This window comes from Macaca nemestrina, chromosome 8 (assembly GCF_043159975.1).
Source record: "Macaca nemestrina isolate mMacNem1 chromosome 8, mMacNem.hap1, whole genome shotgun sequence".
Lineage (NCBI taxonomy): Eukaryota > Metazoa > Chordata > Mammalia > Primates > Cercopithecidae > Macaca > Macaca nemestrina.
The window spans coordinates 71,494,762-71,521,782 of NC_092132.1; the positions used below are offsets into that span (position 1 = coordinate 71,494,762).

At 43.3% G+C, this 27,021-nt stretch overlaps 1 pseudogene; it reads left to right on the forward strand.

Annotated features, from left to right (window-relative positions):
* Positions 1–443: 443 nt before the first annotated feature.
* LOC105483579 (uncharacterized) overlaps positions 444–27,021 on the forward strand; it is an 80,752-nt pseudogene continuing 54,174 nt past the window's right edge.

A 27,021-nucleotide genomic window follows, 5' to 3' on the forward strand; every position in this document is an offset into this window, starting at 1 on the left:
ATAAATAATATATAAATATTTTATATTTATATATTTTATTTATAAAATAAATAATATATAAATATTTTATATTTATATATACATATATTTAAATATATATTTTAAATATATATATAAAATTCTGTATATAAAGTTAACCAACAAAATTAGATTTTTTTTGAGTCAGAGTCTCTTTCTGTCACCAAGAATGGAGTCCAGTGGCACGATCTTGGCTCACTGCAGCCTCCACCTCTCAGGTTCAAATGATTCTCCTTGCTCAGCTTCCTGAATAGCTGGGACTACAGGCGCCTGCCACCATGACTGGCTAATTTTGTATTTTTAGTAGACACAGCGTTTCATCACATTGGCCAGGCTGGTCTTGAACTCCTGATCTCTAGTGATCCACCTGCCTCAGCCTCCTAAAGTGTTGGGATTACAGATGTGAGCCACTGCACCAGGCCAGATGTGTTTTTAATTATAAAACTTATGGCTGGGCGCGGTGGCTCAAGCCTGTAATCCCAGCACTTTGGGAGGCCGAGACGGGCGGATCACGAGGTCAGGAGATCGAGACCATCCTGGCTAACACGGTGAAACCCCGTCTCTACTAAAAATACAAAAAATTAGCTGGGCGAGGTGGCGGGCGCCTGTAGTCCCAGCTACACGGGATGCTGAGGCAGGAGAATGGCGTAAACCCGGGAGGCGGAGCTTGCAGTGAGCTGAGATCCGGCCACTGCACTCCAGCCCGGGCGACAGAGCGAGACTCCGTCTCAACAACAACAACAAAAATAAATAAATAAATAAATAAAACTTATAAGAAAACCATTAAACACTGTTTTGTTGTTGTTGTTGTTGTTTCTTGAGATGAAGTCTTGCTTTGTTGCCCAGACTGGAGAAGAGTTGTGTGATCACAGCTCACTGTAACTTCTGCCTCCCAGGTCCAGGCACTTCTCCTGCCTCAGCCTCCCAAGTAGCTGGAATTACAGGCACCTGCCACCATGCCCAGCTAATTTTTGTACTTTTTGTGCAGACAGGGTTTTGCTATGTTGGCCAGGCTGACCTCCTGACCTCAAGTGATCCACCTGCCTTGGCCTCCCAAAGTGCTGGGATTACAGGCATGAGCCACTGCACCCAGCCAAAACTGTGTTCTTTATTGAGAAAACTAATTCTCTTTTCAAATCAGAGTTTGTTTAAAAGTTGTTTCAAACTATGGGCTTAGGAAAGGAATAGAAACAAGATAGAAAGAAACCAGTTAAGTAGGAGGGAAATGTAAAGAGAGTTATAGGTAGGAAAAAGTATTTTGGGCAAGGAAGGTTAAAAAGAAAAGAAGATAATTTTGTATGAGAAAGAATCTTATGTGGTCAGTTTTTGTCCTGAAGTAAAATGACTAGTTATTTAGAAAAGAGGAAGTATTGGGGCCGGGTGTGGTGACTCATGCCTGTAATCCCAGCACTTTGGGAAGCGGAGGCGGGTGGATCACGAGGTCAGGAGGTCCAGACCATCCTGACTAAGAGGGTGAAACCCCGTCTCTACTGAAAATACAAAAAAATTAGCCAGGCGTGGTGGCAGACGCCTGTAGTCCCAGTTTCTCGGGAGGCTGAGGCAGGAGAATGGCATGAACCTGGGAGGTGGAGCTTCCAGTGAGCCGAGATCGTGCCACTGCACTCCACCCTGGGCAACAGAGCAAGACTCTGCCAAAAAAAAAAAAAAAAAAAAGAGGAAGTATTGGAAAATGCAGAAATTCTAAGCATGTCATTTAAGGTCTGTGCAGATTGTAAAAGATCACAAATAATGGATATATGAAAGACATTTTGTGTGTAATCAAGTTGACTACAATAAGAAGGGAATTATTTGTGTCTTTTAAAGATTGAACTTTAATATTAAAAATACACTGGGCCAGGCGTGGTGGCTCACGCCTGTAATCCCAGCACTTTGGGAGGGCGAGGCAGGTGGATCACCTGAGGTTGGGAGTTTGAGACCAGTCTGACCTACGTGGAGAAACCCCATCACTACTAAAAATACAAAATTAGGGGCTGGGCGCCGTGGCTCACGCCTGTAATCCCAGCACTTTGGGAGGCCGAGGCCAGCAGATCATGAGGTCGGGAGATCCAGACCATCCTGGCTAACATGGTGAAACCTCGTCTCTACAAAAAAAAAAAAAAAAAAATTAGCCGGGCGTGGTGGCGGGCGCCTGTAGTGCCAGCTACTCAGGAGGCTGAGGCAGGAGAATGGCGTGAGCCTGGGAGGCGGAGCTTGCAGTGAGCCGAGATCGCACCACTGCACTGCAGCGTGGGCAACAGAGCAAGATTCCACCTAAAAAATAAATAAATACATAAATAAAAATACAAAATTAGCCAGGTGTGGTGGCGCATGCCTGTAACCCCAGCAACTCTGGAGGCTGAGGCAGGAGAATCGCTTGAACCCGGGAGGCAGAGGTTGCCCTGAGCAGAGATCATCACCCCGTTGCACTCCAGCCTGGGCAACAAGAGTGAAACTCCATCTCAAAAAAAAAAAAAAAAAATACACTGATACAACGGAAAATATGGTCTCCTACGTTAGAACAATAAGCTTTTCTTGAAATACTGATCTACTGTTAGTACAATTTGCAAGAGGCTTTGATTTTTAATTCTCCGCACATTTTTTTTCTGTTTTACATTTACATTTAATTTTCTTAATTCAAGGTTTAAAGTGCTGTCTTTTTCATTTAAAATGATAATTTCCACTTCGGGAGGCAGAGGCGGGTGGATCATGTGGTCAGGAGTTCGAGAACAGCCTGGCCAATGTGGTGAAACCCTGTCTCTACTAAAAATACAAAAATTAGCGGGGCGTGGTGGCGGGTGCCTGTAGTCCCAGCTACTCTGGAGGCTGAGGCAGGAGAATGGCGTGAACCCGGGAGGCGGAGCTTGCAGTGAGCCAAGATGGCACCACTGCACTCCAGCCTGGGCGACAGAGTGAGACTCTGTCTCAAAATAATAATAATAATAATGAAATAATGATTTCATTTCTTGGGGTAGAGTTTTCCTCTTGGAGTTTCTCAAACTCTTATCTCGGAAGTTCAAAGTTTGTGGTATCCTGCTACATGATTTGCAGGTCATGCATCATTACATCAGCTCTTCTTTCTCCCCTTCAGAAGCTATATATTTTTGCTCGACTTGGGTAATAACTCTTTTTTAACTCTTTAGTCAGCTCCTGTAACTTTTTTCTCCAGTTCTAACTCTGCTGTTATAACCTGACACTGAAATGTTCTGTCTTAAAGTCCTAGAAAAGCAATATTTTTCTTCACTGTAAGTTGGTTTGTGCACTCTTGGCTTTTTTTCTTTTTTCTTTCTTTCTTTTTTTTTTTTTTTTGAGATGGAGTTTCCCTCTTGTCACCCAGGCTGGAATGCAGTGGTGTGATCTGGGCTTATGCAACCTCTGCCTTCCGGTTTCAAGCGATTCTCCTGCCTTGGCCTCCCAAGTAGCTGGGATTACAGGTGCCCGCCACCACACCCAGCTCATTTTTGTATTTTTAGTAGAGACGAGGTTTCACCATGTTGGCCAGGCTGGTCTCGAACTCCTGACCTCATGATCCACCCAGCTTAGCCTGCCAAAGTGTTGGGATTACAGGTGTGAGCCGCTGTGCCCAGCCCTCTTGACTTTTTTTTTGATGTATCTGAATTGTTTCACGTAACCAAGAAATTTCTCATGGTTTTACTAAGAGCCATGTATTCCCCTGCTCAAGATACTAGTTCTTCTTTACATTTTTCTTTGTTTCTTTTTTTTTTTTTTCCTGAATTGGAGTCTTGCTCTGTCACCCAGGCTGGAGTGCAATGGCGAGACCTCGACTCACTGCAACCTCTGCCTCCTAGGTTCAAACAATTCTCCTGCCTCAGCCTCCTGAGTAGCTGGGATTACAGGCGCCCGCCACCACGCCCAGCTAATTTTTGTATTTTTAGTAAAGATGGGGTTTCGCCATGTTGGTCAGGCTGGTCTCGAACTCCTGACCTCAAGTGATCCACCTTTCTCAGCCTCCCAAAATGCTGGGATTACAGGCGTGAGCAACCATGCCTGGCCACATTTTTGTATAATGTGGTGTATACATATAAACTTGGACACATATGTTTCCTGTGTTTGACTGAATTCAAGTATCTTCTCATCAGGTATGACTTTCAGTTTATTGCAAACTCGGATAAATGAGCTTCCAATAAGGAGAAGCCTTAAAAAACAAAGATTTTACATTTTGTCAAGATAATTTCCTGTTATCTTTATTAGATTTTTTTGAGCTTTGAAAGGGTTAAGAATTTTACATCCACGTTATTTTCTATATTGCTTTTTAAGTCTTTGATATCACTCTGGTTAAATGAATATTATTTCACAATGGCCCGTGGTCATGTTTTCATCAAGTGTTTTGAACCTTTTGAATCCTTGGCAGACTTCTCCAAGATGAAAATTCTAAATTTTCTTTTTGTTCTAGAGTTAACTTTGGCACTTTCCATTTGAACCCCTGGAGAGTTTTAAATGGCAGTCCCGCTGCGCCTCCTCCCTGCCCTTGCTCCCTCCCAACCTGCGGCTGCCCCAGCTGCCTGCACCCTCAGCAGCACCGTGACAGATCAGGCCTTTGCGACACTGACCACAAATGATGCCTACACCAAAGCTGTCCTGGCCCTGGGCTCATCTCTGAAATAGCACAGGACCACCAAGAGGCTGGTCGTACTCGCCACCCCGCAAGTCTCAGACTCCATGAGGAAAGTTTTAGAGACCATCTTTGCTAAAGTCATCATGGTAGATGTCTTAGACGGCACGATTCTGCTCATCTATCCTTAATGAAGAGGCCAGAGTTGGCTATCACGCTGACAAAGCTCCACTGCTGGTTGCTTATACAGTATTCAAAATGTGTATCCTTGGATGCAGATACTTTGGTCCTAGGAAATATTGATGATCTTTTTGAGAGAGAAGAAATATCAGCAGGACCAGACCCAAGGTGGCCTGACTGCTTCAATTCCAAAGTCTTCATTTATCAGCCTTCAGTTTAAATATATAATCTGCGGTTTCATCTTGCTTCTGAGCAAGGTAGTTTTGATGGTGGGGACCAAGGCTTACTGAACACATTTTTTTTTGTTTTTTCTCTTCTTTTTTTTTTGAGACTGAGTCTCACTCTGTCACCCAGGCTGGAGTGCAATGGCACAATCTCGGCCTACCACAACCTCCACCTACCAGGTTCAACTGATTCTCCTGCCTCAGCCTCCCAAGTAGCTAGGATTACAGGCACCTGCCATCATGCCTGGCTAATTTTTGAATTTTCTTTTCTTTTTTTTTTTTTTGAGACGGAGTCTCACTCTGTTGCCCAGGCTGGAGTACAGTGGTGCGATCTTGGCTTACTGCAACCTCCGCCCCCTGGGTTCAAGCAATTGTCCTGCCTCAGCCTCTCAAGTAGCTGGGATTACAGGTGCCTGCCACTGCTCCTGGCTAATTTTTGTATTTTTAGTAGAGACGGGGTTTCACCATCTTGGCCAGGCTGGTCTTGAACTCATGACCTCATGATCCACCCACCTTGGCCTCTCAAAGCACTGGTGTGTCCGGAGGTGGTTTCTGCCGGTGGGTTTGTGGTCTCGCTGACTTTAAGAATGAAGCCGCGGACCTTCGCAGTGAGTGTTACAGCTCTTAAAGATGGCATGAACCCAAAGAGTGAGCAGTAGCAAGGTTTATTGTGAAGAGCAAAAGAATAAACCTTCCACAGCATGGAAGGGGACTCGGGTTGCCACTGCTGGCTGCAGTGGCCAGCTTTTATTCTCTTATTATCCCCTCCCATGTTCCATTTCTGTCCTATCAGAGTGCCCTTTTTTCAATCCTCCCCACGATTGACTACTTTTAGAATCCTGCTGATTGGTGCGTTTTACAGAGTGCTGATTGGTGCATTTTACAGAGCACTGATTGGTGCGTTTTACAATCCTCTTGTAAGACAGGAAAGTTCCCCAAGTCCCCACTTGACCCAGGAAGTCCAGCTGGCCTCACCTCTCAATCCCCCCTCTAAACATGACACCCCAACTGCTGTTGGGAATTAGGCAATGACCACTCTAGCTACTTCCTGCTGGACAGGGGCGAAGAAGGGACCCTGCAGTTGTAGTGTCCTCCAGAGGAGAACTCTCTAGGCCAGTCAAAGGGCCAGCAGGTCGGTCCAGGGGTCCTCAGTAGAAGTTGTGAGTTGAGCTCATTTGGGGTTCCATTTGTAAGACCATCTGTAGCTTGATGGCCTCAATCCTGGAGGAAACAACTTTGACAAGGAGGTTAAAAATACAGGGCCCGAAGGCAAGTAATAGCAAGAAGGCTGTCACGGGACCTAGAAAGGGGAGAAGCCATGTTGCCCAACTCCAGAGGTTGGTATAAGAGTTTGAAAGGCATTGTCTGATTTCAGAAGCCTTTTCCTGTAAATCCCGGGTGGCATCTCCTACTATCCCTGACTGGTTAGTGTAAAAACAACACTCTTCCCCTAAGAAGGTGCAAAGTCCTCCTTTCTCAGCAGTGAGGAGGTCTAGGTCTTGACGGTTTTGGAGAGTCACTGCTGCCAAAGAGTCTACTTGGGATTGTAAAGTAAGGATAGATTTTGTTATTTCTTGCAAACTGTCTGAGAAATCCTTTGAGAGTGTGGTGAAGTAGATAAACAGTGAAGTAGTAAACTGGCTATTCTGGTTCCTGTAGCAGTGGCCATTCCTAACTCTCTAAGTAGGGGAATTAGTTGTATGGCCCTGTGCTGATGGACTTGAGCCTTGAGGGGCACTAATAGGGTCTGATTTCCTGGGGCAATGTCAATGTCGGTACTTAGGAAAACTAAGGTGCAGGTGCCTGTCCAGTTGGTGGGGAGGCAGATATAGGTTGAAGTTCCACATAAGAGGAATATGCCTTGGCTGGTTGTGTATGTTAAAAAGGTGTGTGAGTTTATTGTTTTCATTTTCCCATACTCCTAGAGTACTTGCCAAGGTAGCTGCGGTGAGTGGCTGGAAAGGGGTGTTGGGAGCAAACTGACTGGCTCCCTGTGTTCTATTTTCCCATTGGAAAAAAAAAAACTTTTTGTATCTACTAGGAACCATTCAAGAGAGTGATTGAAAAAGGGGATGAGAAGACATTCACTAGTGGTGGGGGCGCTGCTGCAGGGGCTCCAGGGATGAATGGTCATGCAGGGAGTATGTTCGCCATTACAAAGCCTGGACTGTTTGTTAAGCAGGGAGGTGGTGATGATTTGGGGGGAACCTGAGAAGTGGACAAGCCATCTGAATGGAGCTGTTTGGGTGACTCAGAAGTTACTATGATCAGTTGGGCCTTAAAGTTGTAGGGTATAATTACACTGATGGTATAGTAGGTGCCCTATTTTGTGAGAAGAATTTCAGATTCTCAATAAGGCCATGGGCAAGAGAGTAGGCCATGGGAGATGCATTTCTTGTGTTAGTTTCCTTAAGTGCCTCTTGAGTGTTTCATTTGCCTTCTCAACCTTCCCTGAGGATCGTGGCCTCCAGACGCAGTGAAGGTGATATTGTATCCTAGCACCCTGGAAATTCCCTGAGTTATCGTGGCTTTAAAAGCTGGACTGTCACTTTATAAGCTTTGGGGAAGCTTTAAAAGCTGTCACTTTATAAGCTTTGGGGAGGCCCAAATCTAGGAATCATCTCATGAATTAGGACTTTAACCACTTCCTGAGCGTTCTCTGTCTTGCAGAGAAGGCTTGTATCCAGTTTGTAAAGATATCAACACAGACCAACAAGTATTGAATCCCCTTGACTTAGGCCTATCGGTGAAGTCTAACTGCCAGTCCTCTGCCCTATTCTTTGTTCCCCCAGAGGAGCCTTACGATGTACCAAGGGATTATTCCTTTGGCACACCTCACATGCTTTGACTACTTGCTGGATGGTCCGGAAGAGATTTGGCCCTGTAAATAGGGATTTGGCCATTTGATGAGTATTCTCAATACCCATATGAAAAGTTTGGTGGAGGGTCTTAAGTATTTTCCACTGGCTGGCTTTGGGTATGAGTACCTTTCCCTCTTCTGTCGTTAACCACCCAGAGGGGAGAAAACTATGCCACCGTGAAAGTCCCCGTTCTGTTTCGGTCAGGGAATACTGCAGCTTAATCTCTTGGAGAGGGTTGTTCCATACCAAGGGTCCTTCCATAGGTATTTCTAATGGGAGGTTCCACTTGGCAGCAATTTTGGCCTCAGCGTTGGCCTGACAGTTTCCTTCTGCCTTTTCTCCTTCACCTTTCTGATGGCTTTGGCACTGTAAGACTGCCACCTCCTTGGGTTTTTGCACTATGTGCAATAACTCCATGATTTCCTTGTGGTATTTATTGGGGGTTCCCCCAGAGGTTAGGAACTCCCTTTCTTTCCATATTGCAGCATGGGCATGTAGGATTAGATAAGCACACTTGCTATCTGTATACATATTTATTCTTTTTTCCTTTCCCTGTTCTAAGGCTCGGGTAAGCACCACTTGTTCTGCTAACTGGGCGCTGGTCCCTGGGGGAAGAGGCTTACTTTCAAGTACATCACTAACTATGGCAAAACCTGCCCTTTGTATCCCATTCTCCACAAATGAACTTCTATCAGTATATAGGTTAAGGTCAGGATTAGCTAAGGGGACTTCTAAGAGATCATCTTGGGCGGCATAAGTCTGGCCTACAATTTGTTTGCAGTCATGCTCAATTGGTTCCCCATCCTCTGGAAGAAAAGTGGCAGGTTGAGGGTTGCACACGTGCATATTTGAAGCACTGGTCCCTCAAGGAGTAGTGCCTTGTATCTAAGCAGGTGGTTGTCTGATAGCCATAAACTTCCTTTGGCACGCAGTATGCCATTTACATCATGAGTAGTCCAGATGGTGAGATCCTTTCCTTGTATTATTTGGACAGCTTCTGACACTAAGATGGCCTCCGCCACAACTACCCATAAACAGTGAGGCCAGCCTTTTGCTATTGCATCAATTTCCTTACTTAGGTATGCCACTGGTTGTGGGGTTGTCCCATGAGTCTGAGTAAGGACTCCAAAAGCTATTCTCACTCTCTCTGTGATGTATAAAGAGAAGTTTTGTCTTGTGGGAAGGCTTAAGGCTGGAGTTTGTACAGGGCCTGATTTAAGGTTTTGAAGGCTGTTTCTGCCTCTGGTTCCCATTCTCCTAGATGAGTATTTGCCCTCTGGGTCTCCTTGATTAGAGTATAGAGTGGCCTGGCCATCTTGTTGTATCCAGGGATCCATAGTTGGCAAAAGCCAGTAATTCCAAGGAACCCCTGAAACTGTTTTAATGTCTTAGGGTGAGGATAAGCCAGTATAGGCTGAATTCATTCTTTGCTGTGGGCCCTTGTTCCTCTGGCTAAGATTAGGCCTAGGTATTTGACTTGTAGGCAGATCTGGGCCTTTGATTTAGACATCTTGTACCCCTGATTAGCTAGAAAGTTCAAGAGATCTACAGTAGTCTGCTGGCATGAGGCTTCTGAACTGGTAGCCAAACGTAAATCATCCACATATGAAAGACCAGAGTGTCTGGACTTGAGAAGCAGCCTAGATCTTGGGCCAGTGCCTGACCAAACAGATGAGAGCTATCCCTAAACCCTTGAGGCAAGACCGTCCACCTAAGTTGGGATGTGTGGTCTGAGGGATCCTCAAAGGCAAAGAAAAACTGGAAGTCAGAGTGCAGGGGAATGCAGAAGAAGGCATCCTTGAGGTCTAGAACAGTGAACCATTCTGCTTCCTCTGGTGTTTGAGAGAGCAGGGTATAGGAGTTGGGTACAGCTGGATATAGAGGAATTACCACCTCATCGATGAGACTAAGATCCTGCACTAGTCTCCACTGACCATTCGGTTTGTGTACTCATAAAATTGGGGTGTTGCAGGAACTGCTGCATTTTCTTACTGGGCCTTGAACTTTTAAATGTCTAACAATATCCTGTAATCCTTTATGAGCTTCAGGCCTGAAGGGTATTGCCTTTGATAAGGAAAAGTGGTGGGGTTTTAGCTTGCTTTGAACTGGGTGGGCATTTTTTACCCTTCCAAATTGTCCTTCCAATGCCCAGACTTCAGGGTTGATTCCCTCCTCCAGTAGGGTACAATGAATGGGTAAGTTGTCCCCCATATTCATGTAGATAATAGCTCCAGCTTTGGCTAATATGTCCCTCCCTAATAACAGTGTGGGACTTTCAGACATAACAAGAAAGGCATGTGAAAAGTGCAAAGTCTCCCAGTTACAACTGAGGAGGTGGGAGAAATACTTGGTTACAAGCTGTCCCAGGATTCCTCAGGAAACGGACCATGAGGACAGCTGTCTGGGGCAGGAGATTAACACTGAGAAGGCTGCACCATTGTCCAAGAGGAAGTCAATTTCCTGGCCCTCAATGGTTAAACGTACCCAGGGCTTAGTGAGGGTGATGACATGAGCTGGCGCTTGCACCAGGCACCCTCAGTCCTGTTGTTGGATCATCTGGTTGGGGGCTTCTGGCCTAGAGGACCCTTGTCCTCTGGGTCAGTGTGCCTTCCAGTGATTGCTTTGACATAGTGGACATGGGTGAGGGGGCGGCTTGTTTCTCATTGGAGAATCTTTTTTAAAGGGTCCCTGCAAACCACACTGATAACAAGCTCTACCGGGTGATTGGCCTGCTCCATTTTCTGTCCTATCTGAACCACCAAGGTTTGTTTGTCTGAGGGCCATGACTAAGGCTGCAGCCTTTCTCTGATCTCGCTTTTCCTTTTGGGCCTGTTCCTCTAGGTCCCTATTATAGAACACCAAGGTTGCCAGGTTTAATAATGCCTCCAAATTTTGTTCAGGGCCCAGGGCTAGCTTTGGTAGCTTTCTCCAGATATCTGTGACTGATTGGATAATAAACTTACTTTTTAGGATCAATTGACCCTTGAGGGAGCTGGGTGACAGGGGAGTATATTTTCTTAAGGCCTCCCATAGCCGCTTGAGGAAGGCAGTAGGATTTTCTTCGTTTTTCTGAGTTATGGTGGACATCATTGAATAATTCATGGGCTTTTTCCTAATTCTCCTTAGTCCTTCTAGAACACAGGTCAACAGATGTTCATGACTCCAGTCCCCATGATCTGAGTCTAGGTCCCAGTGGGGATCCATACTGGTGATGGCTTGCTGACTGGTAGGGAATTTGTCCCTTTCTTCGTCTGTCATTCTATCATTTACTTGACTAAGATACCAAACTCTCGGGCTGCAGCTAAAGCTGCATTCTTTTCATTAAAGGCCAGGGTTTGACCTAACAGTAGCATGATATCTCTCCAAATGAGGTCAAAGGTCTAGACCCTGTAGAACATCTATATACCTATCAGGATCATCTGAAAACTTCCCCAGGTCTTCCTTGATCTGCTTTAAATCAGAGAGGGAGAAGGGGACATGTACCTGGGTTGGGCCAAATTCCCCTCCCCCTACAGCTTGAAGGGGACATAACCGATAGCCCGGGGGGCGGGGGGAGGTTGTGGTCCCTTGGAGATTTCTTTGTTTGTTTCCTTCTGGGTGGGGAGATTAGAGGAGGCTCACCATTAACAGGAAGGGGAGCTGTAGGGAGGCTAGGATGTGGGGGTAAGCTGAGAGGTCCTCCTGTGGGATGTAGATTGCAAGCTTTGCATAGTTGTGGATTACCCTTCAATGAAAAGAAAGCGTGGACATAAGGTATTTCACTCCATTTGCCTTCCCTTTTATAGAAAAGGTTAAGCTGCAGGATAGTATTGTAATTTACACTTCCCTCAGGTGGCCATTTTTCCCCATCAGAGAGAGAATATTGGGGCCAGGCCGTAGTGCAAAAAATAAATAAATAAACAAAATAAGCCATGTCTTTTTCAGGGTTTGTGGGCCAAATTGGTCCCAATCGCTTAGGATGCATTTCAAGGGTGAGTTTTTGATGCCTGAGTGTTTCCCATCTAAAACAGAAAGAAAAAACTGCCCAGGGTTTTGGTCTGTTTCTTCCCCTGCCCAAGAACGCACAACGGTCTCTGGACCCTGCTGTTTGGAATAGTTGCGCTCACTGAAGCAGCAGCGGAAACACTTGTTTTCCTCCTAGACCACAAAGAGGACTGAGGAAGGTCAGATTTAGTGGCCCTTACTGATGCATTCTTGAAAACCTGTACCCGTGCCTTTCCTCTTAGACCACAAAGAGGATCGAGAAATGTCGGATTTAGTGGCCCTTACCGACGCATTCTCAAAAACCTGCTAGTTAGAGTCCTAAATGTTTTCTCCTGTTGGTATTGGGACCTTACCCTTGTCCTATAAAGACGATATGCCTCAAAATGGAGTGAAAGGCCATACCTTGAGGGAGGGAAGGGATCTCCAGGGTTGGAAGAGTGACACCTTTTGTCCTCACTTCTCATCATATGAATAGGAAGGATGTCCCCCCAATTTAGGAGTCTATAATTTCTGAGGCCCCCATATCCTAGCTTCAGGTATAGCCTTTGTTAGGCCTGCTAGTCTGAGGAGGGATCCTAAAAGGATAGATGGTGTTCCAGATAGTCTGCCCGATGGGGCTCCAGTAAAAAATTATGTGTCCCAGGGTGCCTATTTCCCATTGAAGAATTTTGGTTCTTTCTGATTGGTGAGCCCAGGTGCCTAAAGAAGGGAACAGAGTCCTGAAATCTCTATTAGAAATCATCCTTATAGGAGAAACTAGGGAGTGGTTTTTAGAAGCAGGACTAGGCTTGGAGAAGAGAGGCAAAAGGAAGTTTGACTGACAGGCATTAGGACCCAGGAGGCAAGGGTCAGGATAAATAGGATAGATAGGCAAGTCTCACTTGGGTGATGTAACTGAGAGCTCCGCTCATGGCTGCAGGGACAACTAACTTTTTGTTGGGACCCTGGAGCTGAATGGCTTTCCTCTCTGCTGACCCTTGGCTCAGCCCAGAAGTGCAGGAAAAGCGGAAGCTGGTTCCAGGCAAAGCAATGGTCCTGACTTCAAAGAGTCGGGGATTGTTGGAGAGCCCTTTCCCAGAAAGCCTGAAACCTATGTCTTTAGTCTGGCAGCCACACTAGTCACTTTTAACTGGCCAAGAGGTGCCCAGTGTTTAGGTCCCGAATTCTAAGGAAAAATAGGACAGAATAGCAAGTGAAAGGGGTCCAATGGTACTCACCGCACGGCAATATCCTGGATGAGCCCCCAAGATGTGTCCAGAGTTGGTTCCTGCCACTGGCTTCGTGGTCTCACTGACTTTAAGAATGAAGCCATGGACTTTTGTGGTGAGTGTTACAACTCTTAAAGATGGCACGGACCCAAAGAGTGAGCAGTAGCAAGGTTTATCTTAAAGAGCAAAAGAACAAGTTTGAACAGCATGGAAGGGGACCCGAGTGGGTTGTCACTGCTGGCTGGGGTGGCCAGCTCTTATTCACTTATTGTCCCTTCCCATGTTCCATTTCTGTCCTATCAGAGTGCCCCTTTTTCAATCCTCCCCATGATTGGCTACTTTTAGAATCCTGCTGATTGGTGCATTTTACAAAGCGCTGACTGGTGCGTTTTACAGAGTGCTGATTGGTGCATTTTACAGAGTGCTGATTGCTGTGTTTTATAGAGCGCTGATTGGTACATTTTACAATCCTCTTGTAAGACAGAAAAGTTCCCCAAGTCCCCACTCGACCCAGGAAGTCCAGCTGGCCTGCCCTGTCACTGGGATTACAGGCATGAGCCACCATGCCCAGCCAATTTTTGTATTTTTGTAGAGACAGGATTTCATCATGTTGTCCAGGCTGGTCTTGAACTTCTGACCTCAGGTGATCCACCTGCCTTGGTCTCCCAAAGTGCTGGGATTACAGGCGTGATCCACTGCACCCAACCTGAACACATTTTTTAGCAGCTGGGCAACAATAGATATCAGAAAACACTTGCCATTTATTTATAACCTAAGCAGCATCTCTATATACTCCCATCTCCCAGCATTTAAAGTTTTTGGTGTAAGTGCCAAAGTTGTGCATTTCCTGTACAAGTCAAACCATGGAATTATATTTATGATCCCCAAACAAAAAGTGTCAAAAGTGATCCAGAGTTTCTCATCCTGTAGTGGAACATCTTTACCAACAATGTTTTACCTCTGCTTCAACAATTTGGCCTAGTCAAAGACACCTGCTCACATGTAAATATGGAAGATGTCTCAGGGGCCATGTCACATCTGTCCCTTGGGGAGATCCCAGCTATGACACAGCCTTTTGTATCCTCAGAAGAATGGAAGGAGTGGTGGGAACAGGGCCAGGCTGATTATATGGGAGCAGATTCCTTTGACAACATAAAGAGGAAACTTGACACTTACCTCCAGTAGAAACACTGCATATTCCTGTGGACGCATCCACTTCACAAGCCTTGTTTCAAATACTAAGTATATAGAGCTGGGCTGAGAAAAGTCTGTTACAGTTGGCAGAGGTTTTCACTAAAATGTAGCAGATGAGAGGTTTTGTAGGACAACAGGTGAGAACTGGGCAAAAGTTGTGAAGCAGCAATTCTGTTATATGGACAGTGTTCTGCTTTTTAATCCTATTTAGCTCATCTCAGAAATTCTCACTTTTGTTGATTGCCAACAATCAACTCAAGGGAAACTCAATATTAAGCTATTAAGATGACTATTATCAGTTCTTAAAATCTGCAGAGCATGATTCCAAATCACTCACTCCCTTTGGAAGCAGACATGGCATTTATCCCTTGCTTGCTTGCTGGTTGTACCTACTTTTTATTAGACCTGCATATTAGAATTGCCCAATGCTGCCAGAGTGAGTAATTGTAATTCTGCTTTCAGGTAAAGATAGCCTATATTAACACTGTTGAGTGATTCAAAAATGTTATCAACAAATAGTATTCACTCATTTTATTTCCTGGTCTTAGTTTCTGAAGATGTTCACCAGTTTTCTATGTACAGTAAGACACCATGCTAAAATGCTTTTGTTCAGTTCTGTATATTTGAAAATAGCAAATTCAGTTCTCTGATGGTTACCTGCAGTGGCATCCTGTATGAAAAATGAAGAAAAATAAAATAAAATAAAATAAAATAAAATAAAGGATATATCTCTCATTTTGTAGAGATGCTAAATAATTAAGCTCGTTTGATGTATTAAATGTATAGAAAGTCATTATTACTGTCAAATAATAAGTCATACTAGGTTTTTTTCTGTTACATTTATGGGTATATTATTGATATAAATTTTCTAGAGTAATATAGAATTCTTAAAAATCTAGTATATTATCAGTCATGATTTTGGTTATTAGATTGTATGTCTCAAAAATAAATACATTTACTTGTCAATTGCTGATTATAATAAATGTTCATCAGATTTTAAACATGGCTAATTTGTCTCTATCATCCAGGGTTTTCATTTTTTTCTAGTGGCATCTAATCAGATGCATGGAAAAGATTCTAACAAGTACTCCTAAAACAAGTTTCTAATAACTTTAAGATCAATAGACTAAAAGTTTTCCAAAACTCTGATAAATTCACAAAACTGCTAATTAAGATCAAAGGAAACAAAAATTAATTTCATGAAATTGAATAACTGATGAAGATGTTTTTATGGCTTTTATTTTAAAACTTGGTTTTTTACTTAAATGTTTTGTTTTCCAGATTTAAAGAAATTTTCTCTTAAGCTATCTATAGTTTACAGCAATTTGGTAAAGTATACTTTTGTGAACAAAGGTGGAAGCATGTGCTTTTCCTCCCTACTTGATCGCTCCAAAATTCAGAAGTTATTTGTGAATTTTCTTATGGCAATATGGTTATTTGCATAAGTTCAGTAAAAATCTGTTCTCTCTTTATAACAGGATACAATTGGAAACATGGGTTATATTACCAATGCCTTGAATAAAATATCGTATTTGAAAGCGTGAATAGAACACCTGGTTTCAAGAGTTCTCAGCCTTACAGTGACGTGAGTAAACTCTTATCACTTCCTGGCAGGCCCAGGAACCTTCACACTGTAGGAAAATCTAAAGTCTTCCTTGGTTTTGGCTTCCTAGCCCCAAGAAGTTTTTAAATCTGACATTTCTATGTGATCAATGTAGAGAGAAACTATTTCTAAAAGAAAAACTATAATACACCTGTTATTAGATTGTAGCCCTGTGCATTGTTTTTGAGTTCTTATTATCTACCTATAGCCAAGATTAGATTCTAAATTCTTCTGCATCCCCCCAATCCAACTTGCCTCCATGAGAATACTAAAAACAGGGCCAGGTGTGATGGTTCACGCCTGTAATCCCAGCACTTTGTGAGGCCAAGGTGGGTGGATCACTTGAAGTCAGGAGTTCAAGACCAGCCTGGCCAACATGGTGAAACCCCATCTTGACCTACAAAAAAAAAAAAAAAAGCAATTAGCAGGGTAGCAGGGCATGGTGGTATATGCCTGTAATTCCAACGGCGACTTGGGAAGCTAAGGCAGAAGAATAGCTTGAGCCCAGAAGGCAGAGGTTTCAGTGAGCCGAGATTGTGCCACTGCTCCAGCCTGGGAGACAAAGTGACACTGTCTCAGAAAAAAGAAAAGAAAAAAAAAGTAAAGAAAATACTAAAAATGGGAACTGTTTTGTTCCTGAAGCCCTATAATTCAAAACTAGATGAATTTTAAAGAATAAGTCTTATGCTTGATATATGGACCACATAAAAATCGCACGACACTGCTCAATGCCATCATCAGAGATATTCATACTGCAAACCAGGACATTTCCATGCTATAGACAGCTTTTCTCAAGAGGTCAGAACAACACTCCATATCATGAGACTCTTTTCTTTTTTAGACAGGGTCTCATTTTCTGGCCCAGGCTGGAGTGCTATCGTGTGGTGTGATCTTGGCTCACTGCAACCTCTGACTGTCAGGCTCAGGTGATCCTCCCACCTCAGCTTACCAAGTAGCTGAGACTACAGGTGTGCAACACCATGCCCTGCTAATTTTTCTATTTTTAGTAGAGATGGGGTTTCTCCATGTTGCCCAGGCTGGTCTTGAACTCCTGGGCTCAAGCGATCCACCCACCTTGGCCTCAAAAAATGCTGGGATTGTAGGTGTGAGCCAGTGAGCCCGGCCCATGAGACTCTTAATGCTTACCTTTCCACTTGACAGGATAATAGTCGTTTGATTCATTCAATTGGTTGCCTTTAAGCCTAGTTCATAGCTGAAAACCATTATGCTAACTAGGATTGTCATAACACTATTAGTTTTACTTTATATTTTACCTTTTAAAAGTTGTATCTGTTACCTGTTAAACTTTTGAAGAAGTACAACTCCTAACAGAATAATTCTGGTCCTGAACTTTGAGATTATAGCAAAAACTACAGAACAGACAAAATTGGATTTAACAATAAACGCCAGGTACACTTAGCCTGACAGCCACTCTTTTCAAACCTCCCTTGTTGCTCAAATGTGCCTTCAAAGGTTTTGACACTGACTCCTAGTCACCAATCACTTCTTCAACATGGGACCAGACCAGCAACCTGGGGCAGGTCCATCCTGGCACCAAGGGACAATCAAAACCTACCTACAGGATGATTGATCAGCGATGCTTTTGGAGAAAGATCTTTCTCAAAGGGGGGAATGTAAAAGTGCTCAGAATTAAAATAGAGTCACTTATGTTGAAACAAAACAAAGCCCTGACAAATAGAGCCAGGGAAGACCATGAAGGGAGGGTTCTCATGTACATATGACTAACTATTACAGGCAGTGGCTCACGCCTGTAATCCCAGCTTTGGGAGGCTGAGGCGGGTGGATCACGAGGTCAGGAGATTGAGACCATCCTGGCTAGCATGGTGAAACCCTGTCTCTACTAAAAATACAAAAAAATTAGCCGGACTTGGTGGCAGGCACCTGTAGTCCCAGCTACTCAGGAGGCTGAGGCGGGAGAATGGCGTGAACCCAGGAGGCGGAGCTTGCAGTGAGCCGAGATCACAGCCACTGCACTCCAGCCTGGGTGACAGAGCGAGACTCCGTCTCAAAAAAAAAAAAAAAAAAAAAAAAAAAGGCCGGGCGCGGTGGCTCAAGCCTGTAATCCCAGCACTTTGGGAGGCCGAGACGGGCGGATCACGAGGTCAGGAGATCGAGACCATCCTGGCTAACACGGTGAAACCCCGCCTCTACTAAAAAATACAAAAAACTAGCCGGGCAAGGTGGCGGGCGCCTGTAGTCCCAGCTACTCGGGAGGCTGAGAAAGGAGAATGGCGTAAACCTGGGAGGCGGAGCTTGCAAGTGAGCTGAGATCCGGCCACTGCACTCCAGCCTGGAGTCTGTCCAGGCTGGACTCTGGACTCTGTCTCAAAAAAAAAAAAAAAAAAAAAAAAAAAAAAAAAAAAAAAAAAAGCCTAACTACAAGAATTACCACAAAAGATTGCCAAACCCACAACCCTACACAAAGGCCATCACAACTTTACACAAAAATATAATTCTGTGAGGCTATCTGCCCAGCAACTGCCTAACCATTTGCAGGCATTACCCTGGTCATTGATTGGACTGGCATCACCCTTGTTATTGATTCTTGTAGCCAAGGATAATCATCTCAAAACTACTATGTAATCATCTTCTTCGTTTTTCCTTTACATCTTTTCCCATTTAGAAAACAAAAGGTGCAGCTTGCTGCCAGCACTCATTTAATTTTACATAAACATGCTCATTGGGGCTGAAGCAAATCTGACTGATTTTCAATGTGAAAATAAAACATGAAGAGTATTCTTGGAATTATTTCTAAACAGAACTAACTCAGAATCGTCTGAATCACTAGAATTGTCTATTTAGGAAAAATCAGATTCACCAAATAACTCTTTGGTCAACAACTGTTTGAGAACAACTAACATCACGTAAAGGAATGCTACGTTTTCTAGGATTTGATTTTCAGCCATCGAGAATTACTGTTGCGTAAATCGAACTACCACTGTTAAAAACAGAATGCTACAGATAAAATGATGTCTTTTGTTTTCAAAATCAATACACTGGGGTGATGCAAACATAATAATATTAATAAAAGCCAGATATTTTGTGGCAAAGTTATCTTGGGGTATGCTGCAGCTGCAAGCACTATTGGCAAGTATTCTTGGGCCAAATGGGAAAAGAATTTAAAAACCTTTGTCTTCCTTTACCTCCCTGAATACACACACAGTTTACTCTGGTACATGTATTCCCATTGCAATGCCCGATTCCAAAATAAACATTTTCTTTCTTTCTTTTTTTTTTTTTTGAGACAGAGTTTTGCTATTGTTGCCCAGGCTGGAATAGCATGATCTTGACTCACCACAATCCCTGACTCTCGGGTTCCAGCAATTGTCCTGCCTCGGCCTACTGAGTAGCTGGGATTACAGGCATGCACCACCACGCCCATCTAATTTTTGTATTTTTAGTAGAGACGGGGTTTCCCCGTGTTGGTCAGGCTGGTCTCGAACTCCCGACCTCAGGTGATCCACCTGCCTTGGCCTCCCAAAGGGCTGGGATTACAGACATAAGCCACCGTGCCTGGCCACATTTTCTTTTAAAGAACTTCTCTCTGTTTATTATTTAGGTTGATAGCATTTACCATGAATGGAATTTGCAGGATTGAAAGTTGCTCTATGTGACTCAGTGAGTGTTGAGTAAATGTGAAGACCTAGGGTATTGCTATACATTTTTTTTTTTTTAAATTTTTGACACAGAGTCTTACTTTGTTGCCCAGGCTGGACTGCAGTGGTGTGATCTTGGCTCACTACCACCTCCACCTCCTAGTTTCAAGTGATTCCCCTGCCTCAGCCTCCCAAGTAGCTGGGATTACAGGCATGCACCACCATGCCTGGCTAATTTTTGTATTTTTAGTAGAGACAGGGTTTCGCCATGTTGGCCAGGCTGGTCTCGAACTCCTGACTGCAAGTGATCCACCCGCCTCAGCCTCCCAAAGTGCTTGGATTACAGGCATGAGCCACCACACCCAGCCTGGCTGCTATACAATAGATATTTTATTTTATTTTATTTTATTTTGTTTTATTTTATTTTATTTATTTTATTTTATTTTATTTTATTTCATTTCATTTCATTTCATTTCATTTCATTTCATTTCATTTTGAGACAGAGTCTCACTCTGTCGCCCAGGCTGGAGTGCAATAGCACGATCTCGGCTCACTGCAACCCTTGCCTCCTGGGTTCATGCCATTCTCCTGCCTCAGCCTCCCAAGTAGCTGAGACTTCAGGCGCCCACCACCACGCCCGGCTAATGTTTTGTATTTTTAGTAGAGATGGGGTTTCAGTGTGTTAGCCAGGATGGTCTCGATCTCCTGACCTCGTGATCTGCCAACCTTGGCCTCCCAAAGTGCTGGGATTACAGACGTGAGCCACCGTGCCCGGCCTACTATACACTTTCATATGACAGCACAATAGATTTATTTATACTAGCATCACCACAAACATGAGTAATCCATTGAGATACAAAGTTACAATGGCTACAACATCACTAGATGGTAGGAATTTTTCAGCTTCATTATAATCTTATGGGACCATGATCATTCGTGCAGTTCACCATTAACCAAAACGTTGTTATGCAGCATGACTGTCTTTTTGTAACTGGCTTATTTCACTTAGCATAATGTCTTCAAAGTTTATCCATGTTGTAGCATATGTCAGAATTTCCTTTCTTTTTAGGGCTAAATAATATTCCATTGTACGTGTACACCACATTTTCCTTGTCTTTTCATCTGTTAATGAACACTTGGGTTGCTTCTACATTTTAGTTTTTGTGAATAATGCTGCTATGAATGTGAGCATACAACTTATCTTTGAGACCCTGCTTTCAATAATTTTTTTTTTTTTTTTTTTTGACACAGGGGTCTCACTCTGTCACCCAGGCTGGAGTGCAGTGATGCAATCTCTGCTCACTGCAACCTCCACCAGCCTGGGCTTAAGCAATCCTCCCACCTCAGCCTCCCGAGTAACTGAGACTACAAGGATGTGACACCATGTGCAGCTAAATTTTTGTATTTTTTGGTAGAGACAGGGTCTTGCCATTTTGCCCAGGCTGGTCTTGAACTCATGAGCTCAAGCAATCTACCCAATTTGGCCTCCCAAAGTGCTGGGATTACAGGCATGAGGCACTGCATCCGGCCCGAGACCGTGCTTTCAATTCCTTTGGGTATATACCCAGAAGCCGAGTAGCTACATCATATGGTAACTTTATGTATGTATATAAATATATATACACATATGTTTTTATGTATGTATATAAACATATATACATATATGTATGTATTTTAATATATATACACATATATATGTATGTATTTTTTTTTAATAGAGACAGGTTCTTGCTCTGTTACCCAGGCTAGAGTGCAGTAGTGAGATAATAGCTCACTGTAACCTTGCCTGCCAGGCTCATGTAATCTTCCGGCCTCAGCCTCCTGAGTAAATAGTACTATATGTGCATGCTATCACACTCAGCTAATTTTTTAAACTTTTTGTAGAGATGAGGTCTCACTATGTTGGCCAGACTGATCTTGATCTCTTTGCTTCAAGCAACTGTCCTGCCTCCACCTCCCAAAATGCTGGGATTACAGGCATGAGCTGCTGCATTTGGCCTATATTTTTAATTTGTGGAAAAAACATCATATTGTTTTCCAAAGTTAACTAGTTATTTTTTGCATATGTGAAGGTATGAATAGTTGTATGTTGCTCTTCTATCCATCTAGCTTACTAAATGATTTTATTCTGCTTTATCTTGAATTATCTTGGGTTGTTGGGGATGCCATTATATCATCTACACATAGAAAGTTTAAACTTTTTCTATTCAATTATTATGCAAAATTAGGCCAGGCGAGGTAACTCATGCCTGTAATCCCCGCATTTTGGGAGGCCGAGGCAGGCAGATCACGAGTTCAGGAGTTTGAGACTAGCCTGGTCAACGTGGCAAAACCCCATCTCTACTAAAAACACATAAATTAGCCAGGCGTGGTGGCAGGCACCTGTAATCCCAGCTACTTAGGAGGCTGAGGCAGGAGAATCACTTGAACCCGGGAGGGGGAGGTTGCAGTGAGCTGAGATTGCGCCATTGCACTCTGGCCTGAGCGACAACAATGAAACTTCGTCTCAAAAAAAAAAAAAAAAATCTTATCCAAAATTAAAACAATTAGAATTGCCTTCTTGTCTGATTAAACTGGCTAATACCTCAAATACAATGTTAAGTAGTAATAGAGATGGGGGCATCTTGTGCCTGTTCCAGATCTTGGTGGGATTCCCTCTAGCATTTTTCCCATTCCCTTGGGTGCTAGTTTTACGACTAAGGGATACATAATTTGTTAGGTTACTCTGGGATGTTTTCTGGTACCAACAACCAATTCTCCGATTCTCTGGGTACCAAGCAAATGTTCAATAACTCAATTTTGACAGTGACTATCCTGAGTTAGTGCAGACACCACAGATTGAAGTCTCAGTCCCATGACACTGCCCCGACTTCTAATGCCAGTCACACGTCCCAGGCCTCCTGTCCTTCTGACCAACTGACTGTAAATCAGGGGGTCCTGTGACCCTCCCTTTCATGTTTTCTTTTTCTTTTTTTCTTATTTTCAGAGACAGGGTCTTGCTTTGTTACCCAGGCTGTAGTGCATTGGCACGATCGTAGCTCACTGCAGCCTCAAACTCCTGAGCTCAAGCAATTCTCCAACTTCAGCCTTCTTAAGTGCTGCGATTACAGGCATAAGCCACCTCCCCTGGCCTCCCTTCATGTTTTATAATTTGCTATAAGGACTCACAGAATTCAGAACACATCTTAATTATGTTTACCAGTTTATTACAAAGGATACAAATGAACAGCCAGACGCAAGGTCCGGAATGGTCCAGAGAACAGGAGCCTTTGTCCTGTGGAGTTGGGGTGTGTCACCTTCCCAGAATACGGATGAAAATTTGGAAGTTCTCTGATCCCCATCGTTTAGGACTTTTTATGGAGGTTTTACCATGCAGCCATAATCAATTATTAACTCAATCTCCAGCTTCTCTCCTCTCCCCATAGGTTTGGGGAGAAAGGGGGGCTGAAAATTCCAGGATTCTAATCAAGGTGACATTTTTCTTTTTTTCTTTCTTTTTTTTTTTTTTGAGACAGAGTCTCACTCTGTTGCCCAGGCTGGAGTGCAGTGATGCCATCTTGGCTCACTTGGCTCTACCTCCCAAGTTTAACTGATTCTCCTGCCTCAGCCTCCCAAGTAGCTGGGATAACAGGCATGCACCACCACATCCAGCTAATTTTTGTATTTTTAGTATAGACGGGGTTTCACCATGTTGGCCAGGATGGCCTCGACTCCTGACCTCGTGATCTGCCCGCCTCAGCCCCCCAAAGTGCTGGGATTACAGGCAGGAGCCACTGTGCCCGGCCAAGGTGCCATCTTTCTAGCCTCCAACCTGAAGCTATCTAGGGGCCTGCTAAGAGTCACAATATCAGAACAAAAGATGCTCCTATCACTCAGGAAATTAGGAGTTTTAGGAGCTCTGTGTCAGGAATTGAGGTCAAAGATCAAATACATATTTCTTATTATGCCACAAATATTTTATATATTTTTTCTGTTCCATTCATGCTCTTTTTCTGCAGAAACCATCATCTATGCCTATATATTTAATAACACTTTTATGACTTCCATATCTATCATATCTAATGTTCTTTCACTCTGTCTTTTCAAACTATATCCAGTCTGTGTTGAAATTTCTCCTGTTGGCCAGGCACAGTGGCTCACACCTGTAATGCTAGCATTTTGGGAGTCTGAGGTGGGTGTCATTTGAGGTAAGGAATTCGCAACCAGCCTGACCAACATGGTGAAAACCCGTTTCTACCAAAAATACAAAAACATTAGCCGGGTGTGGCAGCGCATACCTGTAGTCCCAGCTACTTGGAAGGCTGAGGCAGGAGAATAGTTTGAATGCAGGAGGCGGTGGTTGCAGTGAGCTGAGATCACACCACTGCCCTCCAGCCTGGGTGACAGAGTGAGACTCCATCTCAAAAAAAAAAAAAAAGAAAGAAAGAAAGAAAGAAAGAAAGAAAGAAAGAAAGAAAGAAAGAAAGAAAGAAAGAAAGAAAGAAAGAAAGAAAGAAAGAAATTTCTCCTGTTGTTTTAAAAACGTATTTTTACAGTTAGTTCATTTGAGTCAGGATCCAAATGAGGTTAACATATTGCATTTGTTTAATATGTCTCTTAGGTATCTTTTAATCTATGACAGCTTCCCTCGATCTCCCTTTTATACCATTTATTGAAGAAACTAAGTCATTTGTTCTGTAGAATTTCCTATAATCTGACTTTGGCTGTTTGCAGCCTCTTGATGTGGTTTTACAAGTTCCTCTATTTTGCACTGCACTCACTGTATTTCCTATAAACTGATCATGAGATACAGGTCTTGATTACATTCTTTTGGCAAGAGCGCTTAATCTGTTACTTCCTATCGTACCACCTTCAGGAAGCACATAATATCTGGCTGTCCCACTTTTGCTGACATTAAAATTAATCAATAAATTTATGTGTGTCTGTGTGATTCATCCATTATTAGGCTCTTCCTCAACTTTTCATCTAATGGTTTTAACACGAATTGAAGATCAATGCCAGACTCCATTATTTTACTAGGGTTTGCAATGTTATTATTCTTTAAATCTCTCATTGCTTTTATGTGCAATACATATTTACATTATGTATACATACTTCTATGTATATAGTTATGTGTTTCATTTTATCACAATCCTTACTTGTTTTGCTGCTCAAACCATCTTATCTTCAGCCAGTAAGATCCCCCTTCAAGGCTGGCTTCTCTAATCCTTTTAAACTGTTATTTTCCATTTCATTTGACACAGCCAATTAAGTAAAAGGAAGCAACATGATGAAATTTGACGTCTACCTCAATGATTCTCAATTTCCACTGGAGTAATCCTAAGTGTGAACTTGAATTTCAGAGTCTGAAGAACACTCTGTTTTAAATAACTTACCAAACAGTAAAATTCTTGTTCTACGGAGATGTACCATGTCTATCTTGTGGTTTTATAAATCCTATGTCATATCATAGGAGAATATGTCCCTCAGTCCTATGGTATTATAACATAAAAATCTATTAGGAGTCTTCCTCCACCTCAAAACCAATATACATCACCCATACAGCCTTTCATCTTCAAACTCCTAGCATTTTGAAGCACTTCTCTTTCTCCTGTAGTCTTTGACCTCTCAGACTGCCTTTAGCCAATGAAAATGCTCAAATCTCTTTCTAAAATAAGCAAATAAAAAACTAAACTGTTCCCTACTCTTGACTTTGCATTTATCTCATTTCCCACTTTAAAAAGGTTAAGCTTTTTTTTTTTTTTTTTTTTTTTTTGGAGACAAAGTCTTGCTCTGTTGCCGGGGCTGGAGAGCAGTGAGGTGCCCTGGTGCAAACCTAGCTCACTGCAGCCTTAAATGCCTGGGCTCAAGGCCTCAAGGGATCCTCCTAACTCAGCCTCTAAAGTAGCTAGGACTACAGGTACGCACCACCATGCCCAGCTAATTTTTTTATTTGTTGCACATAGAGATGGGGAGAGGGAGCTCTCCCTATGTTGCCCAGGCTGGTCTCAAACTCCTGGCCTCAAGCAATCCTCCCCTTCCAGCTTCTTTTTTTTTTTTTTTTAAACAGAGTCTTGCTCTGTTGCCCAGGCTGCAGTGCAGCGGCAAGATCTCGCTCACTGCAGCCCCCGCCTCCCAAGTTCAAGCGATTCTCCTGCGTCAGCCTCCCCTATAGCTGGGATTTCTGGCTCTCGCCACCATGCCCAGCTAATCTTTGTACTTTTTTAGTACAGACAGCATTTCCCCATGTTGGCCAGGCTGGTCTCAAACTCCTGACCTCAAGTGATCCGTCCACCTTGGCCTCCCAAAGTGCTGGGATTACAGGCGTGAGCCACTGCACCTAGCCCCCGCCCTGCTTTTTAAACTGTTGAATTTTAGGTGTGAGCCACCGCAACTGGCTTCAGTTAAGTTTCTTGATGTATCTATTTCTTCAGTTACCAGTTCACTCCACAACTCATTCCAACAGAAAGTATGGTACACATTACTAACTACTGACTCCTGAGGACCCTTTTTTTGGCTTCCAGGCACTCTCCTCCTCTTAAATGTTGATGTTCCCCTAGCTTCTGACTTCAGCATCATGTTCTTGTCTTTCCTAATATGTCTTGGGGTGATCTCTTTATTTTCCTGGTTTAAGTGTAATCATTTTACTGAATGTGCTGGACTCCATGTGGTGCTGTTGCCTGTTGTCCTTTCAAACCTGCTTGATGGGCTTTCTCTGCCCTGGATGAAATCTCAGAAAGTTGCCAGAACTGCTCTAGTCCCTCTGTCACAAGAACAGCCTCTTATCAGACATGAAAATGTTCAAGCCATCTCACGTTATCACAATCAAAAACTTCCACTTAAATGAGAGTTTCTCCCCACCTTCTCTCAGCTTAAGGCCCGGAAACCTGTGGTGTAGAATTGTCACTGAATGTACTGAATATATTCCTTGTAGTAGTGGACATCTGTAGTTCATGTTTCTCTGGCATCTCTTATCTCCTCCCATTTTATTTAAAGAAGCTTCTTCCTTATAGGATGTCTCATTACACGTGACCTGCAGCCACAATGCTGCAAGAGTCAGCCAAGACCTAACGAATCAGAGTAAGTACCTCACTTCCTTCATTACTATGATGATTAGTTGAGAGATGGAGCTGATTAAAGCAATCAGATCTTTGTAGCTAGAACTATCACTGGGGTTGCTGAGCTGGTAGGAGGGATATGAGCCTGGAAACTGGGGGTTATTTTGTTCGCCACAGAGACAGACAGAAAAAGTGGCCCTCCACTTCAGCTAAGCTTCTGTTCCCACAATTGCTTAAGAAATTTATTTTCCCCTCCCTATTTGAATTCATTTGAGACAGCTTTTACAACTTACACTTGAAAAAGACCTAACTGAAACAGATGACCTATAGGAAACTTGAAAATCTCAAACATGTCCAAAAGGGAATTCTTTTTTCTTCCTCTTCTACTTTCATTGCCTCCATTTCTACTAACTCCTCTATTTTCAAGCCAGAAATCTAGCACTCAATTCTTTCCTCTTCCTCATCCCCTACAAACAACAGATCTCTCAGTCCTGTCTGCTCTCCTTCCTGTCGCTAGAGCCCTTC